The 20,507-nt window shown below is 39.3% G+C and overlaps 1 pseudogene; it reads left to right on the top strand.

Moving 5' to 3' along the window:
• Nucleotides 1-10,324: 10,324 nt before the first annotated feature.
• The window catches only part of LOC124514191 (tigger transposable element-derived protein 1-like), a 28,576-nt pseudogene continuing 18,393 nt past the window's right edge, over nucleotides 10,325-20,507 (top strand).

The raw sequence follows: 20,507 nt of genomic DNA, 5'->3' as shown, positions 1-20,507 counted from the left end.
CCCCCAATTCATTCACATAACCAATGTCTTCATTAAGCACCTACTTATGTGTCAAGCACTGTTCAAAGCACCTGGGACATACTGTTGAACAACACAGACCAAGATCCTACCCTCACGGAGCTTATATTCAAGGAAAAGGATATCGCAATAAACAATAAAGATAATAAATAAGTAAACTACACAGTATGTTACAAAATGAAAAGTGTTATAAAAACAACGCAGAATAAGTAAGAACTATAAATGCTGGGGGGTTGACAAAGTAGAATTTTAAATACAGTGGCTAGGATGGGCCTTACTGACAAGGGAAGACTTGAGAAGACTTAAAGACTACTATGAGGAGAAATATTAGAGAGAAGAACATTCCAGAAAAAGGAGTTGGTGCCAGGGCTTGGAGAGAGGAGCACAGTTGGAGTATGTGAAAAACAAGAAGGCTGGTCTGGTTGAAGCAGGATGGGGTAGAGAAGAAGAGACAGGGAAACAGTAGGAGATAAGCACAAAAAAAATAAAGTGGATGGGGAGATTATATAGGGCTTCAGAAGCCCTTGTGAGGACTTGGCTTTTACTCTGGGTGAAATGGGGAGCCACTGCACGGTTCTGAGTAGAAAAGTGACGAGATCTGACTGAAGTTCTAAAAGGAAACTTCTGTGATGAGAGCAGACTACGAGGGGAAAGATCAGTTAAGGACTATTTCAGTTACACAACTGAGAGATTACTGTATGTTGGGGCAGAATAATTTACGATGACAAATTGGCTTAAATATATACCAACTAGACACAACAGAAGTTTATTTCTTGCTTGTATAACATCTCTAATGGATTAGCATTCAGGTCAGGAAGACCAACATCCAAGCAGCTTCCATCTTTTAGCTTTGCCACCATCTTTTCGAGATCCCCTGTTTTTATCTGAATCCAAGCAGAAAGGAACGTAGCACAGAGGAACTTAGATGGGAAGGTTTAACGGGTCCGGCATTCAAGTTCACTTCTATTCCACAAGAGAACTGTCATATAGATGAAGATGGAGAGATTTAGCCCAACCAGCTTTCTAAAGAAAGGAAGAATGAATTTAGGTGGGTGTCTAGCAGTTCTCACAGTTCATACCCAAATGGCAGCCGTGGAAGCAAGGGGTAGGATTCTTGACGTATCGTGCACATATTCTGAAAATAGACCCAGTATGGTTTCCTGATTAATCATGGGTTGGTGAGAGGGGGGGGAAAAAAAAAAGAAAGAAAGAAGAAGAAAAAACCTCAAGGATGCTGCATGGTTTTTGATCTAAGCAACTGGAAGGAACAGCCATTAACCGACACGTGGGAAGCTTTGTTTGGTAAAGCAGGTTTGGGGAGGAGGGTAAAGTTCAGTTCTGTTTTGGATGTGTTATATTTGAGATGACATCAAGGGAGGATATAGAAGAAGCAATTGATTACATGGTCTGGAATTTGGGGAAAGAAGACTGGACTGGGAAATGTAAGTTTTATTAAAACCTGAAACAGCAACCTCACCAGGGAATAAACAGAGGCAGAGAAGAAATGCAGATCAAGGATTGAGCCCTAGAACACCTGAACACTGAAGCCAGGGAGAAGACAAACCAGCAAAGGTGACTGTGAGGGCAGGAGAAAAACCAAAAGGCTGTTGTCCTGGAAATGAAGTGAGGAGAGGGTATGGAGAGTCATCATCTGTACCACGTGCTGCTGACTGGACAAGCAGAACTGGCCATTAGATCGAGCAAATTGGAACTCATTGGTGACCTTGCCTTACGCAGTTCTACTGGAGCGGTAGTGGGTTAACAGCCTGACTGAAGTGGGTTTAAGAGAAAATAGGAGGAGCAGGATTGGAAGCAGCAAGTATAGGTAACAGTTTCAAGTGTTTTCTACAAAGGGGAACAAAGAAATTGGGCAGGGCAGGTGGAAAAAGTAGGGTCAAGACAATTCTTTAAGATGGGAGAAATAACAGGATGTTTGTGGGCTGATGTAAAAAGCAAAACACTGCTGATGATAAGAGAGGGGAGATTGCTAGGATTGAGTCCTCAAGGAGATGAAAGGAAATGGAATCGAGTGTAGTGGACAGCTTACCATGATTTAGGACAACAGGCAAGAATGCAGAGCACGTGGACCCAAACCCTGACGGCTGGGTAGATGTGGCACTGAAAGTTTGTGGAAATCCTCCTCTGATTGCTTCCATCAGGAATAAAGTAGGATATAAAATTATGAGCTGGGAATTAGGGGAGGAAGAAGGTATTGAAGGTTTGAGGGGAAAGCATGGTATGATTACCAGTGAGCAGGAAGTATCAACTTGAGGTTCATAAATTTCTTGTGAAGCCTATTCAGCACTTCGTTTTCCTCCAGCCATATACAGTTTCTTGGAAGTACATGAGGAGTAGGCAGATGTAGATTTTAAACAGGGTTGTGGTTTTGCCAAGCAAGTATGACATTAGAGAAGATCGCGAGAGGGAAGCAGACTGGCTCGCCATCATCTACCTAGACTTCTCTCTCATTCAGCTCCATGACTCTCTACTCACCAGAGTCCTGTGAATTCTACCGCTTCACCTATTCCCATTCCCGCCCCTCTTGGTTATTTTCAGGAACAGTGTCGTATTATGTGCCTTCATCACTTTCCCCTAGGATTATTGTAACCCCTCCTAAACCAGTCTTTTTGTCTCTAAAATGTCCATCTTCCTTTCCAGTCCATCTTCCACACTGCAGACAGAATGTGCTTTCTATGTCTAAGTCCAATCGCATGAACACACTTTCACTCTCCACAGCTATCAGGATAAACTCCCAAGGTCTATGCTTAGAACACGGAAGTTTTTATTAGCGATGCTTGCTTAGCTCTGCGGTCGCATCTGCCACACTCCCACAAGAACTCTGCACTTGCCCACAGGAACTGCACACGTGTAACCAGGCAACTGCCACCAGATCTGCCGTAATGCTGGATTCATTGCTCCATCCTCTAGCTAGACAGGAAGCTCCTTGAGGAGAGGGGACTTGCTTTATTTGACTTGAATCTTGAAGACTTAGCAGACAGAAGCCCCTCAGAGAATACTGATTCAATGAATAAATACACACAGGCCACAAAAAGAACTGGAGCCTCTCTAAGAGCTATAGGCATTAATATACGTTATTTTTGCAAACCATATAACAAGAGCATTATGTTGCAAAGTAAGGTACGCAACAATATTCATTCATCCAACAAACATTTATGAGCCTTTATTACGCAGAAGTCATCATAGCCAGGTGCTGAATATAATCTGCCGGGGTGAGACAGTAAGTAGAGAAATGATTACCGTCAATTTCATACTTCTGTAACCAGATTTGAAGAGAGACTTTTTAAAACATGTGCTGGCAAAATGTGTATCAAATATATATCTAACCGGTACTGTGACAAGAATCAGAATACAACGCGAAATGTGTAACTTTCTCTGTATTTCTCATTACACTAACAGCACTGAACTTGAGTTTGATGCATTCTGTCCAGCCTTAGCCTGCCTTACCCATTACCCTAGAAAACACAACTGGTTGTTATAATAAGAAGCAGCTTCCTCAGAAATGCTATCCAGCTCCCTGCAACACCAGCTCCAAATTGTGTCACAAAGAGCAGAGATTTGGTTTTGTGCACTTAAAAGTCGTAACTACATTCCCACTCTTTGGCTGCCAGAAAAAATAAAAAGTGTATCCATTTTGGGGCGCCTGGGTGGCGCAGTCGATTAAGCGTCCGACTTCAGCCAGGTCACGATCTCGCGGTCCGTGAGTTCGAGCCCCGCGTCGGACTCTGGGCTGATGGCTCAGAGCCTGGAGCCTGCTTCCGATTCTGTGTCTCCCTCTCTCTCTGCCCCTCCCCCGTTCATGCTCTGTCTCTCTCTGTCCCAAAAATAAATAAACGTTTAAAAAAAAAAAAAAGTGTATCCATTTTAAGACTTTGTGTTTAAGGATGCTCAAATGCCAAACTAGTTTGATTTACATCACATTAGTACAAATCAACTAAAGATATGGAAGTTCTTTGATATCTCTACTCAAATATACATATTGTGTACCTGTATAATTTATACCTGTATCTGTCTCTCTGTCTCTCTCTCTCTCTCTCTCTCTCCCCACCCCCCCCCACACACACATTTACTTGAATTCAACCAGGTGCTTGACATAAAATAACAAAATCAGGGTGTCTGGGTGACTCGGTCAGTTAAGTGTCTGACTTCAGATCCCCTCTCTCCCTCTCTTTCTGCCCCTCCCCTGCTCGCTCACTCTCTCACTCTCTCTCTCTCTCCCCCTCAAAAATAAACATTTTTTAAAAAATAACAAAATCAGGGGCGCCTGGGTGGCTCAGTTGGTTGAGCGTCCGACTTCGGCTCAGGTCATGATCTTGCTGTCCGTGAGTTCAAGCCCCACGTCGGGCTCTGTGCTGACAGCTCAGAGGCTGGAGCCTGCTTCGGATTCTGTGTCTCCCTCTCTCTCTGACCCTCCCCCATTCATGCTCTGTCTCTCTCTGTCTCAAAAATAAATAAACATTAAAAAAAATTTAAAAAAAATAACAAAATCACTTTACATAACTGAAAATCTCATAAGTATATATGTGATATATTTATTATAAGCTGTATTTCATTGCATTATATATTTATACATTTCTACATCGACCCAGAGCTGCATACACAAACATATACACTTTACAGGTGATAAGCGATTTCTAGGGGAAATTCTGATTATGTAAGACTTTCACTTCACGTGCTAAATTCTGAATTCACTCCACTATAAGATAAAACTGCACTCTAACAATATTATTAAGAATCATTTTCAGGCTTTTAAGTATTTGCTTAGTCTCTAAAGCATGCCTAAAATACTTAGTTGTGGACCTGGACATCTTTCCTTCAAAAAGAACTATTTATATTTAAATTTCAAAATTTTTCTCCTAACAAATAGCCTTTAATAAAAAACGTTCTATATTTCAGGGCACTGGGGTGACTCAGTTGGTCAAGAGCCTGACTCGTGATTTCAGCTCAGGTCATGATTTCACTGTTCGTGAGTTCAAGCACTGCATTGGGCTCTGTGCTGACAGCAAGGAGACTGCTAGGGATTCTCTCTCCCTCTCTGCCTCTTCCTACTTATGTTCTCTCTCTCTCTCTCTCTCTCTCTCTCAAAAATAAATATTTTTTAAAATGTTCTATATTTTAACACTCATAATGGCAATTGGAAAGATCTTCTGAAATTAGAAAAAAAGCATTACAATTTTATTTTGTTAAATTATGTTATTTCTTACTACCAGATATACCGTGTTTTACAAGTTCTGTCTTCAATAATTTATGATTTGTTTGAACAGAATTCAGGTTTTAAAATACAGTGTTATGTGTCTTAATCTGATGAATGCTAATAGCAATTCAGCTGAGAAAGTGCAGAATATGGAGCTCATCACCGGGTAAGGGCTTAGACCACAAGAGAAGGTCACAAAACATGGCTGGCAACTAAATGCATACTCCCTTTGGGTGTGCCTAATTCCCCAGCCTCTGAATTGATAATCTGCAATACAGTGCTACGGTTAGAAGAAAAGGGAAGGGAAATGTTCACGTACACGTGAACAGGGTCAGTTCTCCCTCTCTTATGACTGCAGACATTTCCTTAAAGACAATGTCATTGGACCATTTTTTTTTTTTAATTTTTTTTTTCAACGTTTATTTATTTTTGGGACAGAGAGAGACAGAGCATGAACGGGGGAGGGGCAGAGAGAGAGGGAGACACAGAATCGGAAACAGGCTCCAGGCTCTGAGCCATCAGCCCAGAGCCTGACGCGGGGCTCGAACTCACGGACCGCGAGATCGTGACCTGGCTGAAGTCGGACGCTTAACCGACTGCGCCACCCAGGCGCCCCTGGACCATTTTTATAGTTACAATTAGTGCCCATAGAATTTAATAACCTTTATTTAAAAGAACCATCAGTTTATCTACCGCATTAACTTTTCTCTTTTTCTCTCCCTATTCCGGTGGTAATTAAATCCTGTTTCCTTTTCCCCCTTAAAAACACAGTGGCCTCTTAGTGCTTAATGTCCCAAATCCAATTCCCCAGTTAAATATTTGAGGTTGAACATCAACTGGTTACTCAGTACATTTTTATCTTTAGTGCTCATCACTCCCAAGGACCTTTAATTCTCCCACACTATTTATCATTTAATCAAGACTAAGACTGAAACTTTCTTTATCCAAGAAGTATTTTTACATTAGCTCCATCTCACTGATGAACGCTTTACTTTCATTTCAAATAGATATCTAAATTATTTGACTGTTTTGCAGGAATTTAATGAGATTGACTATTGCTCAAAGTAGGCTATTAGCGTTAGTGACATACTCTTGATATCTATATTTATAAATTTAACATTACAGCAATATTGAGTGGGAATGTCATGTCTTTAAAATGAGACCATTTCCCACTATTTATTAATTGTCCGTTATCACCTGGTGAAAACAGAAAGATGTTGTTATTACAGAAATTGGTCACATACAGAAATATCACTACTGACTTGCTAATTAAATATGCATATTTTATGCATGCATAACTACCCTTTATTAAGCAAAGTTGAGTAGCTAATAGGTTATCAGTTTTGAACAATGTGTGAGGGTGGTTACAGTCTGATAGAAGGGCCAGTCCACAGTAAATCCTTTTGCACACAAAGCAGCATTCCTTGCCCACCAATTTTTAAAAAATTTTTTAAAGTGTATTTGTTTTCCAAAGAGACAGAGCATGAGCGGGAGAGGGTTAGAGAGAGAGGGAGACAAAGGATCAGAAGCAGGCTCTAGGCTCCGAGCTGTCAGCACAGAGCCCAAAGTGGGGCTCAAACTCACAAACTGTGAGATCATGACCTGAGCCGAAGTAGGACACCGGACCGACTGAGCAACCCAGATGCCCCCCTTGCTCTCCAATTTGCCCTTAGAACATGATTACTAACTTCTTGTGAAAGAAACCTAAGCAGACTGAAAACAATTTAAATAAGAAAATTTAGGGTCACCTGAGTGGCTCAGTTGGTTAAGCATCTGACTCTTGATTTCAGCTCAGGTCATGATCTCACAGTTCATGAGTTCAGGCCCGACATGTCAGGCTCTGTGTGGGCTAACAGTGTGGAGCCTGCTTGGGATTCTCTTTCTCCCTCTCTCTCTCTGCCCCTCCCCTGCTCACACACACTCTCTCTCAAAATAAATAAATAAAACATTTTTTAAAAAAAGAAAGAAATTCATCTTTAAAAGAAAACGGGAAAATTTAAGTAAGAAAATCTCAATTGTATCCCTTGTTTTCCGGTACTTATATGCCTTCCTTTAACCAACAGTATAGAATATGACTCTCTTGTTTTTCAGGGCATGGCAGTATTTTGTCAACTACGTCACAAAACTAAATCAAGAGAAATTATTTTCAGAGACTCTAAGAGCCATCCAATCTCCTAGCATTCTATGTCGTCTCTTTGTATCAAGGTGGATCAACAGAAGGCTACAGTTTAGCCCTTTAACAATTAGCTTCAGTAATTTGTTGCTCCTTAATGTTATGCCAACTGCTACAAGAACCGATCATAAACCTACTTTTGCTGTAAGACTGTAGCTGCTCAATGTAAGTAACATCAACAAATGTATTTCATTTAGTAAGCTACATAATTTTTTTAAAGAATTTAGTTCAGGTAAAAACTGTATCTTATTAGCCTTTCTGATCCTTAAGAATTGCGTACTTTATTACTGTGATTCCCTTTTCACACAATTTTATTGATCCTTAATCAGCACTGCAATCAACCGGCATATATGTGTTTTTTATTTTCCTCAACTTTTCTTTCTGAATTCCTTTTCTTATGTCTTCATTTAGGTGGCCTCAAATTCTGAGAAAGGCAAAGTACAGATATTTCTCAATAAAGATAACTGCGTTAATAACACTTCCAGACTTTGCACAGAACTACTGCCAATATCTTACTTTCTCTTAAAAGTTTAAAAAGTTGTGTCTCACCAGAGTATAACAGAATGAAACATTTTACTAGATAGCATTTATAAAAAAATGTTCACTACATATAAAATTATTTCGTCATGCTTGATCATGGCACAGTAGCAATAAAATGCAATCATCAAGCGCTACCCCATACACACAGACGTGCAGACTGGACGCCTACAAATACTTAAATTGCAGCAGAACACTTAAAAGATAATCTCATGAAATCCCTAATTTGATAAATTAATTTTATGACTATACGCTTTCAGGGCTGTTCAATGTTTAGCCAGTTTTCACAATAACAGAATCCATTTCACATGTTTTTAAACAATGGAGAAGCAATTCTTTTTAATAGTATATCATCTAAGAAAGTTATTAGGATTCCCTATTACCTAATATATAGTTCATATTCAAATTTCTCTAATTATACCCAAAATGTGCAGCCTTAAATAGAGAGAGAGCTCTCTGTCTCTACGACCCTCTCAAGTTAGGCATACTGCATACGGTGGTCAAATCTCTTTAGTCTCCTTCATTTTAGAATGTTCCCACCACTATTATTTCTTTTATGAAAAGGACATTTGCAGGACCGATGTCTTATAGAATGTACACATTTTGGATCTGTCTGATTCATACTTCACGAACAGATTTAAGTGAAACATTTTTGGCGTAAGTACTATCTAGATGGTATTGTGTATGCCTCATTACATCACATCCAGAGACACGTCAGTTTGTCCCAATACAGGTAATGCTAAAGTTGATCATGTAGATAAGGGTGAGCATGCCAGATCCCTCCACTATAAAAATATATCTTTCTCCTTGCAATGCATAATTAGTAGGGTGATGCCTTAAAACCATGTAAACATTCTCTTCACCTACAGTCTTTTTACTCAATGGTTTTAATGTCCAGTGATGATCCTTGCTTGACTCAATTATCAGCACAATCATTATCACTCCTTCTACATGTTTAGCTATGTTTCTGCTGTAAAGGACTTTATATTCCATCCCTCTGTTATTGTTTTTTTTCTTCTTTGTATTGGGGTAGTTTTTTTTGGTAAGCATCATTATGGACCAACAGATTATCTTTTCTGTGTTATCTGTGGTAACCCTTCAAGTGGGCTCCTAGGGTCTTTTGACATGTCCCCATCCGTTTGAGTTCTTCTTGCTTTCCGATATAAAAGGTTCTAAGCAGTCATTGCCCCATGTTCTGGAATCAGGAATTCTTGTAAGGAACACTGGCTCCTTTCAGTAGGAGATAGTATTTGGAAACCAAATTTGGGCACTGAGTATGTTTACTCTTACGAGGGCATCACTGCTTCTAAGCCCTTTCCACGGACTGCGATAGAAAATATACTTTTAAAAATCTGTGAATTCACATTTATGCCTCCAACTCGAATTCAAAGCTCCATATTTATATCTCCCACGAACACTGGCTCCCCAAAATCTAATATAGTTACTCATTTTTTCTATCCTGTCTTACACACAAAATAATTTCAGAATTACCACACAAAGTGCTACTGACAACAACAAATTTCTAAGTATAAAGATCTCTTTGCAGGTTATGATTCTTAGTACATTTCCCTCTAAGTTTGTATGGTCAGAATAATGTTTATAAGCTATGTAAATTAATTTTGGGGTGAGGATGCTATGAATTTGTTAGGTTCATTTGTTTCTATTTGTATTCAATTTTAGGGTTTGCTTTTTAAATCATTTTTTACTTAATTCTGTTGTTTGAATATGTGAAATATTTGCATAGTTCAAAAGTTGCAACTATATAAAAACATCATCAGAGAGGTCTGACTTCCATCCTTATCCTCCCCACTCTGCCCCCCGCAGCCCCACCCCTGCCCACTCCTTACAGATAACTATTTCACCGGTCTCTGGGTTAATCCTTCCCGTTTTTCTCTTTTGCACAAAACGCTTTACTTTTTTCCTATTTTTCCCTTTTTTACTACTAAAAAGGGACCATAATTACCATACAGGCACAACTCATTTTATTGTGCACTTGACAGACACTGGGGATTTCACATGTTGAAGGTTTGTGGGAACCATGCATCCAACAAGGCTGTTCATGCCATTTTTCCAACAGCATTTTCTCACTTTGTGTCTCTGTGTCACAATTTGGTAACTCTCACAATATTTCCAACTTTTTCACTATTATTATGTTTGTCATGGTGATCTGTAATCAAGGATCTCTGATGTTAGCATCATCATTGTTTTGGGACACCACAAACCTCACCCACATAAGACAGCAAACTTCATCCCTACATGTTGTGTGTGTTCTGACTTCTCCACCAACTGGGCATTCCCCATCTCTTTCCTACTCCATGGGTCTATTCCCTGAGACACAACAGGATAGAAAGTAGGCCAATGAATAACCCTACGGTGGCCTCTAAATGTTCAAGGGAAAGAGTCACACATCTCTCACTTTAAATCAAAAGCTAGAAACAATTAGGCTTAGTGAGAAAGGCACGTCAAAAGCTGAGAGAGGCCAAAAGCTAGACCTCTTATCCCAGTTAGCCAAGCTGTGAATGTAAAAGAAAAGTTCTTGAAGGAAATTAAAAGAGCTACTCCAGTGAACACATGAATGATAAGAAAGCAATAATGGAGAAAGTTCTGGTCTGGATAGAAGATCAAACGAGCTACCACATTCTCTTAAGTCAAAGCCTAATTCAGAGCAAAGCCCTAACTTTCTTCAATTCTGTAAAGGCTGAGAGAGGTGCGGAAGCTGCAGGAAAAAAGTTGGAAGCTGGCAGAGGTGGGTTCATGAGCTTTAAGGAAAGAAGCCGTCTCTGTAAGATAAAAGTACAAGGTGAAGCAGTGAGTGCTGACGTGGAAGCTGTAGCAAGTTATCCAGAAGATAGAGCTAATGAATGAAGGTGGCTACACTAAACAACAGATTTTCAGTAAAGATGAAACAGCCTTATATTAGAAGAAGACGTCATCTAGAACTTTGAGAGAGGAGAAGTCATTGCCTGGTTTCAAAGATTCAAAAATCAAGCTGACTCTTGTTAGGGGCTAATGCAGGTGGGGACTTTACGTTGAAGCCAATGCTCACTGACCATTCTGAAAATCCTAGGGCCCTTAAGAATTCTGCTCATTCTACTCTGCCTACGCTCTATAAATGGAACAATAAAGTCTGGATGACAGCACATCTGATTTACTGATTATTTTAAGCCCACTGTTGAGACCTACTGCCCAGAAAAAAAGATTCCTTTCAAAATATTACTGCTCAGTGATCATGTACTTGGTCACCCAAGAGCTCTGATGGAGATGTACAATAAGATTATGATGTTTTCATGCCTGCTAACACAATATCCATTCTGTAACCCATGGGTCAAGGAGTAATTTTGATTTTCAAGCCTTATTACTTAAGAAATACATTTCATAAGGCTATAGCTACCATAGATAGTGATTCCTCTATAGATCTGGGTAAAGTAAACTGAAAACCGTCAGGAAAGGATTCACCATTCTACATGTCACAAAGAACACTCATGATTCATGGGAGAAGGTCAAAATACCAACATTAACAGGAATTTGGAAGAAGTTGATTCCAACTTTCATGGGTGACTTTGAGGGGTTCAAGACTTCAGTGGAGAAAGCAACCATAGATGTGGTGGACACAGCTGAAGAACTAGAATTAGAAGTAGAGTCTAAAGATATGACCAAATTGCTGAAATCTCATGATAAGACAGGGGAGTTGCTTCTTGTACATGAGGAAAGAAAGCGGTTTCCTGCGATGGAATCTACTCCCGATAAAAATGGCATGAACACTGTTGAAACGACAAGGATTTAGAATATGACCTAAACTTAGTTGACAAAGTGGCAGCAGGGTTTGAGAGGATTGACTCTTGATTTTCAAAGAAGTTCTGCTTCTTTCAAATGCTCCTCAACAGCATTACATGCTACAAACCGTACGTGAAAGGAAGAGTTCATCAATGTGGCAAATTTCATTGTTGTCTTATTTTAAGAAACTGTCACAGCCACCCCAGCCTTCACCAGCCACAACTGATCAACTGCAGCCATCAGTATTGAGGCATGAACCTCCACCAGCAAAAAGATTACAACTCACTGAAAGCTTACATGACAGCATTTTTAGCAATGAAGTATTTTTAAATTCATGTGTGTAAATTGTGTTTTTAGACATAATGCTATTGCATGCTTAAAAGACTATAGTATAGTGTAAACATAACTTTTATATGTATGAAAAAACAAAAAAAAATCATTTGACTCTCTTTATTGCAATATTGGCTTTATTGCAGTGGGTCTAGCCAAATCTACAATATCTCCAAGGTATGTCTGCGTATACACTTTCTACCTGGAATCATTCCGTATCGGCTCACAGAAACTTCCTTATTCCTTTTAATATCACAGTTTATTCAATCGGTCCCCTATGGACTGATATTTAGGTTTTTTCCCTAATATTCTGCTATTACAAATAATCCTCTAATAAAAAACTTTGGGCGTATATAAGTCCATATTTGTACAGGTAATTCATCAGGGTAAATCACTAGAAATTGGACTGGTAGGTAAATGCAGGTTATCGATTTGTCAGATATCACAAAATTCTCATAAAATATAACACTTCACATTCCCATCAGCAATATATGAGAGTGTTTCTTCACAGACTTACCAACTAAGCATAGTCTAATCTTTTGAACTTTTGCCAATCTAAAAAGGTGGAAATGGTCTCTCTGTGTATTTTAATTTGCATTTCTCTTATTGTTTGTGAAGCTGAACATCTTTTCAGTACTGAAAATACGGTGATAAGTACCGTTCATGTCTTCTGCTCATTTTCAAAACCACAATATAAATCTTTCTTTTAATGGGAAAGTTACTTCAATAATGCCTTCAAACTTTATTGAAGAATGTGTGACTTAACCGAGAAGAATACTAACATCACTTGAAACTACACTGTCACATTCTATACTCCAAATAGTCCATTAAAAAGTGACGGTTAGTACAACTGAGGAGAACGTTAAGAAAGATGCATTCAAGTACAACTTTATGAAGCTAACTAACATAACTGGCCAATCCCACAAATAACCATGCCACGGGAGGAAGGTCAAAGTTTGGTAAACAGATGACCGACAGGCATTTTGGTTTTTTGTTGGTTTGTGGTGGTTGTGTTTTTTTCAGATTTTAATTTAAATTCTAGTTAGTTAATATAGAGTGGAATATTGGTTTCAGGAGTAGAAGACAGTGATTCATCACTTGAGAGACACGTTCTTATAACAGTCGCATCACACCCACCTCATTAGTACAGGTAATTCTTCGAGGATGAGGGGCTTCCTGCTGCAGCTGATATACTGTAAAGACAGAAAGTAAATCATTCCACATCAGCTCACAGATATCTTCCTTGTTCTTTTTAGTGTTATAGGTTGTTCAGTTAACCTATGTCTCTCCTATGGCAGACACTTAGGTTTTTTTCTAATATTCTGCTATTACAAACAATTCTAAATTGCCCTTCTGTAGAAAGCATAAATATATTAGGAATCACAAACTGGCTGCTTTTTACAGAAAACTGTGGTACAGTTCTATTTGTTATTAAATTAAAATCTGTTAATAGCAACACGAAGAAAATAAAACAAACTAAACTTAGTGAAAGCCCAAAGGCAAGCATAAATAGAAAAATCATAATCCACACAAATGTCTTTTTACCTTGTAACAAATTAGTACTGGGTATTTGGCTGTGTTCTCCAAAATCTGGCCCTTTATTTTCCTGAATTCTTGGTGGTTGTATTGCATAAGGCACGTCTCTAATACAAGCAAATAATGGTTATATATGTGTATATTTTTTAATTTTTTTAATGTTTATTTTTGAGACAGAGAGAGACAGAGCATGAGCAGAGGAGGGGCAGAGAAAGGAGACACAGAATCCGAAGCAGCTCCAGGCTCTGAACTGTCAGCACAGAGCCCGACGGGGGGCTCGAACTCACAGACCAAGAGATCATGACCTGAGCCGAAGTTGGACACTTAACTGACTGAGCCACCCAGGCGCCCCAATGGTTATCGATTTTTAAAGCACATTATTACATATCAAACTTGAAACTAAAATTAGGATTATGGTAGAAGTGACAGATGTGTTTTTCTCCCCTATTTATATTGCAAACATCTATCTTCAAAGATAATCTCCCCTAAAAACAAAATTTCTGAGCCAAAGTTACCACCACTTCTTCAAATAGAGTAAATGCAGCAAAAGAAGGAATTCAGATACTGAAATAATTTGCCAAGGAAAGGATAATTTTCAGAGTATCTGAAAATGAATCAGTGAAAATTACACCAATACCACGACATTCTAGCCTCACTTCAGGTTGATTTGTAATGAAGAAAGAATGAATAGAACACGGCGGTCATCAGAGAAAGTATGTTTATGTATATCTAAGTTTATCTCTGGGAGGGAATTTTTCTTCTCTTTCTACATATATAATTGCATATTATTGAATTTAAGCGTGCTTGGGTGGCTCAGTTGGTTAAGCGTCCAACTTTGGCTCAGGTCATGATCTCACAGTTTTTGAGTTCGAGCCTCATGTCGGGCTCTGTGCTGACCGCTCAGAGCCTGGAGCCTGCTTCGGATTCTTTGCCTCCCTCTCTCTCTGCCCCTCCCCCACTTACACTCTTTGTTTCTCTCTCAAAAATAAACAAACATTAAAAAAATTTTTTTAATAAATAATAAAAATCCTCAACTTAGACTTCTTGCTAGTTCTATTTTCCTATTGGTTCATATTTGTAAAGTTTTAGAATTATGCTGGGGGGAGCTCAGGCATTGAGGTTACTAAAAAAAAAACAAAAAACTAAAACTCAGTAGAATTGTCTCCAAAAATTAAAAAAAAAAAGGAAATATGCCATTTTTTAAAAATGATGGCTACTAGGAGACATTTAGAGATACAGAAATACAAACTGCCTATACTACATTTAGTGATCAATATTCTTCAGAGGAAAAAAAATCATCACCATGATTCCATAACAGTGTGAGGCTTCATAGATGCTCTTACATAAAAAATGTGCAAGGTACAAGTCAGAACAAAGAGAACAAAGGTAAACTGAAAACCAGAAAATGCAGACAAGAATTTTAAATAGGTTTCTAGCCAATGATATTGCAAGACAAAATATTTAAGAAGAACATTAGTCATTTTTATACATTCTTTGAACTATACTTCCCATAAACAAAAAAGGCACAGGCAGGGGTGGGGAAAAAGTCTCTATGGCAATATTTCTTGAGATTATTCATATTTTGCTTACTATAAGTAGCCCAAAGTAGCAACCTGCTGAAATAAACCTATCTGTTGTTCTGGGAACACAAAACCAAGAATCTGAATAGCTGACCCTGCAGGCAGCAAATTTCGGCAACTTACAAATATCAAAACTTAGGATAACTCAACACTTACAAAGATGTTGATAATGTATGTCTAAAGTACAGGTTTCTCAGGTTGCTTATGCCACTCCATACATAAACAAAAACTTACAGTGATGGCGTCAGCAGTAGTGTATTCATGGATTTCTTTTTAAGGCTACTTTGATTATATTAATCCCATTTCCACTTTTAAAAAATCTGAAATATCTTTTACTTGAAGAGACAATATTCTCAAGGACAAGGAAGGGAAAATAAAGGGCAAAGAGCCTAGACTCTTTTGAAAAGATTTTTATTCTAATGCACAGTTTAAAGAGCAAAACAGAATTCAAAGGTCTCTCATATGCAGGAAAGCAATTCCTAAAAACAAAAACAAAAACAAAAACAAAACAAAACAAAACCACTTTTGCCTGTTTTCATCCATTCATTCTATGAAGACAGCCTTCTGACTTATCATTTATATAGCCCATAGTTCTTTTCCATATAAAGAATTGGGATCTGAGAATAATTAGATTGCTTGAATTCTCAGTTAGCTTCTCTTTTCATTAGTTTTTATCAGCCAATGTCAACAAGTGGCCTCAAGTTCAATATGGAATTTCATGCAAGCTCAGAGAGATGAGATGCATTCCAGGCATGCAAACCATAGACAGACCTTATGGAAACACTCCTGTTTTCCCACAATTACTACTTCTACGCTGTTCCCAAACCCTGCTATAAATTAATTTTTCAATAATGTGTACAAAATGAAATGAATCTTCATATCTAATGATTTTAATATTTCTATACCACTTATTAAGCACTATAACCCACCCAATTTAAAATTATTTGTATACTTACAGTAAGATTTCCAAACAGGAGGTCTATATTCATCTGTATCTGGAAGAATAAACACCAAGTTAACATTATTGAGTATTTATATTTTAATCACATATGGTTAATATACATTAAATTAAGTTATATTAATATATATTTAATATACGTTTGTTGATGTCTATGTGTCCTAGGCATTGTGTTAAGACTCTAAAGGACATTCAGAGGCTTTTTAGTCTTGATCTTTATTTTCTTGGGAGCACAGTTTCACAAAGATGTTCAAAGAAAGTGACTGTATTTATTCAACTGTTTAGCACATAAAAACACCAAGGTTAATTTTTACAGCATGCACTCATTTCTCACAGGCACTGACAGTCAATAAAGTCTTTGTATCTCTGGGCTTAATTCTACAATTAAGGGATTCTCAGATCCCTGAAATTATTGGAATTTTTTCTTTTTCAGTCAAATTCACCAGATAACAGTTTTAATCCTCAGAAGTGTATCTCCCCATCGTATTTGGAGGATTCCAGTGTAACTGGTTTTACTAACTTCAGGAGAGAAGAGCAGCAAGGTACTTAGCGTCTTCATATATCATGAACAATCAAAACCAGGAAAGGAGAAACACTTCAGTGGAGGAGAGTATCCAGGGAGCCACAAAGACCATGAGGTGAACATCTGCTTTTCAAGTCCATTTCCCCTCACTCTGCTTGAATGAGGGTTTAGGAGACAGTGTAAAAGAGGATGTGGAAAGAGATGGAAATAAAAACACTTGCGGGAGATGGGGAGAGTTAGGAAAAGGAGAGGTACCAGTGTGGTCTGGCATCTCATCAGTAAAGCATGGCTCAGTAATAATGTTTCTGGTCAAAAGCTCTGCCTGCAATACCATGTAGCTAAATCGGCTGACATAGCGTCTCGGCGTGGGAATACGTGGCCGGCTACCTCGCCTGGTTCTGCTACCACCCGACATGAACCCATTAAGGAATCTGGTCCAAAAAATCCTGGTCTCCACGGAGGTAAGTAAATTTACGAAAAGTTTATGGAGAAGGCTGACTCTAGCATATGTAGGTCAAGTAAAAATGATCATAGACTCAAAACATTCTCCTCAACCTTTAAAATGCCAACACTTCACTTATGTTATCATGAACCACACAAATATTTGGAGTCAGAGGGCTACAGCAAGACTATTGATGATAGGCATAAGAACACAAAAAGGAAATTCTAAGTCATGTAGAAATTGCTTGGCACCCAGTAGGAGTGTTCAAATATATTTTTTAATGAACAAAAAGATGACATGAATAAATGAGTAACAAAGTAAAGCAGCAAATACAGTTGCTTCTCGTTATTTCAAGTTCTATTCTACAGAGTCACCTTGAACACTCAATTAGTGAATACTGAACCACTGTTCCTTGGGGAAAACACAAAGTTAGGTTCCTATATGCCTCTGGTCACAACATTCTCATCAACCTATGAATACATAACCTTGTTTGTTTGTTTCTGTTTAAAGACACCTTATTTAATAAATATTGTGATTCATTAGCACTGAACTCACAGCCAACAGCTGTATACTGTAACTCATGCCTCAGTGAAACTTATCCAACACATGTTATCTTCTCCGTAAGAGGCATCACAGCCTTCTTGAGCTTTGGAACCTCAGAAAGCACTTCATCACTATGTGTGGGGGCTTTAAACAGAGAGGACAAGGGGAGCTCCACATTTTGTCCTTCTCCTGGTCCTGGCTGTACAGGCTTCTTCCCTTGGCTGATTACAATTTGTACCTTTCCCTGTAATAAATCCTGACTGTGAGTGAGTTCTAGGAGTCCTTCTAGTGAATTATCAAACCTGAGGGGGTGTCAGAATTAAGGAAGCCTTTGGGACTGTGCCCTCTAACTTTGTAGTTAGCCCTAATTCCTCACAAACGCTGTACAAAGCCTGTACCCAAGCAGTGATAGCCTTCTGCAGATTGCTTTGACTTTGGAGAAGGTGAGAAAGAGGCTAATTCTCAAAATCCTGCCTCTGGAGAATTGTGTATCCAGTCCTAGATAAGACTTTCTTAGGGAAACATCAACTTTTACCTAAAGCTGTGTGGCTTTAGGAAATTTACTACCTCTCTGTATCTTATTCTTTATTTATAAAATGGAATAATATCATCATCTGAAATGGGAATAGTGACAATACAGGTTTCTTGTGAGGATCAAATTAGGTGTCATACATAAAGCACCCTGTGCTTAGGAGAGCTTTAGTAAATGAGTACCCTCTCCTGCCCTCACCAATTTAAAAACATAATGATGTTACCATATTAGCCTCAGGCCACTGCCAATGATTTCAGCTGTGCGTTCTCTTCTTATTATTTTGTTCTTCCCTGTATACCTACTATATTAGAGAAGGCATTATTATTCAAGATGCTATAGATCACAATTATGTGGCCAAATAAACTGAGCATTTAGCAAATAACCAAGAAATAGTGGGAGAAAAGTTTGAATTTCCTTTAGTATTAAAACAATTCTAGGGGCGCCTGGGTGGCGCAGTCGGTTAAGCGTCCGACTTCAGCCAGGTCACGATCTCGCGGTCCGGGAGTTCGAGCCCCGCGTCGGGCTCTGGGCTGATGGCTCGGAGCCTGGAGCCTGTTTCCGATTCTGTGTCTCCCTCTCTCTCTGCCCCTCCCCTGTTCATGCTCTGTCTCTCTCTGTCCCAAAAATAAATAAACGTTGAAAAAAAAAAAAACCAATTCTAATGATTAGTGACTTTTAAGAGTGAAGCTTGGAGTTGTTTGAATTTTTTTAAGGTCTATTCATTTTTGAGAGAGCGAGACAAAGGGCCAGCGGGGGAAGGGCAGAGAGAAAGGGAGTCACAGAATCTGAAGCAGGCTGCAGGTTCTGCGCTGTCAGCACAGAGCCCAATGCGGGACTTGAACTCGTGAACAGGTTGAGATCATGACCTGAGCCAAAGTCGGACGCTTAACCGACTGAGCCACCCAGGCACCCCTTGAGTGAAGTTTGGGTTTTAAAAGTCTTTTCCTAGCCATGTATTTTTCTGCTGATGGGAGCGTCAACTGGCACAACCTCTCTGGAGAGCAATTAGCAATACTTATCCTAAGCCTTTCAAAGTGTTTAACAGGCACCTGTCATGACAGAGCTCAAATAAGATGCTCTTTGAAGGAAAACCCTTAAAAATTATGACAATCTTTCTAATGCTTAGGGAGCCTTAGGTCACCTTGGTCTTTTTGTTGACCAAGTTAGGCAACGGGCAAGCACCACTGTCCTCAGAATCAGGGGAAAGCAGCCCATGGACGGGGCATGGCTAGATGACTTAGAGAAACAAGCCCCAACCTCTTGGTGGGCAGAGTTAGTTGCTAGAGTTGGGGAGACGGATTTTTCTAGGACCCTAAGTCCTTCTGGAAGGGAAGAAACATCACTCCAATCTTTGATTCCTCAGATTCAAAGTTAAGGAATTCTGCTCCAGAAGAAACTCATAATCCAAACCAAGTTCCACTGGCAAGAAAAGGCAGAGACACTCCTGAAGTAAAATGACCTTAAAAGTGGATTAACTGAACCGGTGATCTGGGGCCACACAAAAGGGCTTATGGGTTTATTGGGGAGGACAGATTCCGACCCAGCATGAGACTGATGCACGAAGTGTCCTCATCCTCCCTGGTACACTGAAATCATTGAGTGTAAGAGCAAGAACTAACAAACTGCAATCCGGACCTCCAAGTGGGGTCACTACTGTGACCGTAGCAGGATTCTCGCACAGAGAGTGGTGACACAGAGGCTCTTCTTCCCAGGAAGCAACTTTATTCCTGCCGGCATCGCTCAGTCGGGTTCGTACCCAAAGAACTGAGCCCCGAACGCCACGGGTGTAGTTTTTTTAATATATTGTTTACTTCTTTGTCTCCCATATATGGTAACACACAAACATGTAGTCTGATTAAGTGGCCTCATGTTACAAGGTCATGAAGGAAGTTGTCAAGTACGTGAATAGCAAGGTTGCCTTGAGGGTTTTTTTTTCCTTTCCTCAGGGAGGGGACCCTACCACCTGACCTGGGCCAAGTCTGACCAGAAACAGGATCCCAGCGGCATTAGATAAGCAATTATCACAAACAATATGGGGCTGGTCTTCAACACTGACAGAAACTGATAAAAATAAGGAAGACAGAGAGTGTACTGTTACACTGCACCTCTCCTTCTGCATTTGGAAGAGGATGGGACCACTGTGGGACTGAGTAAGACTTCAGGGGCTCAAACCTACAGGAAGAGGCTGCCTAAAGAGAAAGACCCTGGACTTCCTGATAACTGGGGCACTGATTACCAACACCAACAACAAACAAGGGGGCATACTTGGCCCCTGAAGTTATATAACAGGTCATGTCAGTTCCTTCTGCATACCTTCTGACCCAGCAGTTCTGTTCTCGTTCTAGGAAT

Source organism: Lynx rufus, unplaced genomic scaffold (genome assembly GCF_022079265.1).
Source record: "Lynx rufus isolate CCGP_SWC_20201006 ecotype Redwood Valley unplaced genomic scaffold, mLynRuf1.p SCAF_2, whole genome shotgun sequence".
Taxonomy (NCBI): domain Eukaryota; kingdom Metazoa; phylum Chordata; class Mammalia; order Carnivora; family Felidae; genus Lynx; species Lynx rufus.
This window is presented reverse-complemented; position numbering and strand designations above follow the sequence as displayed.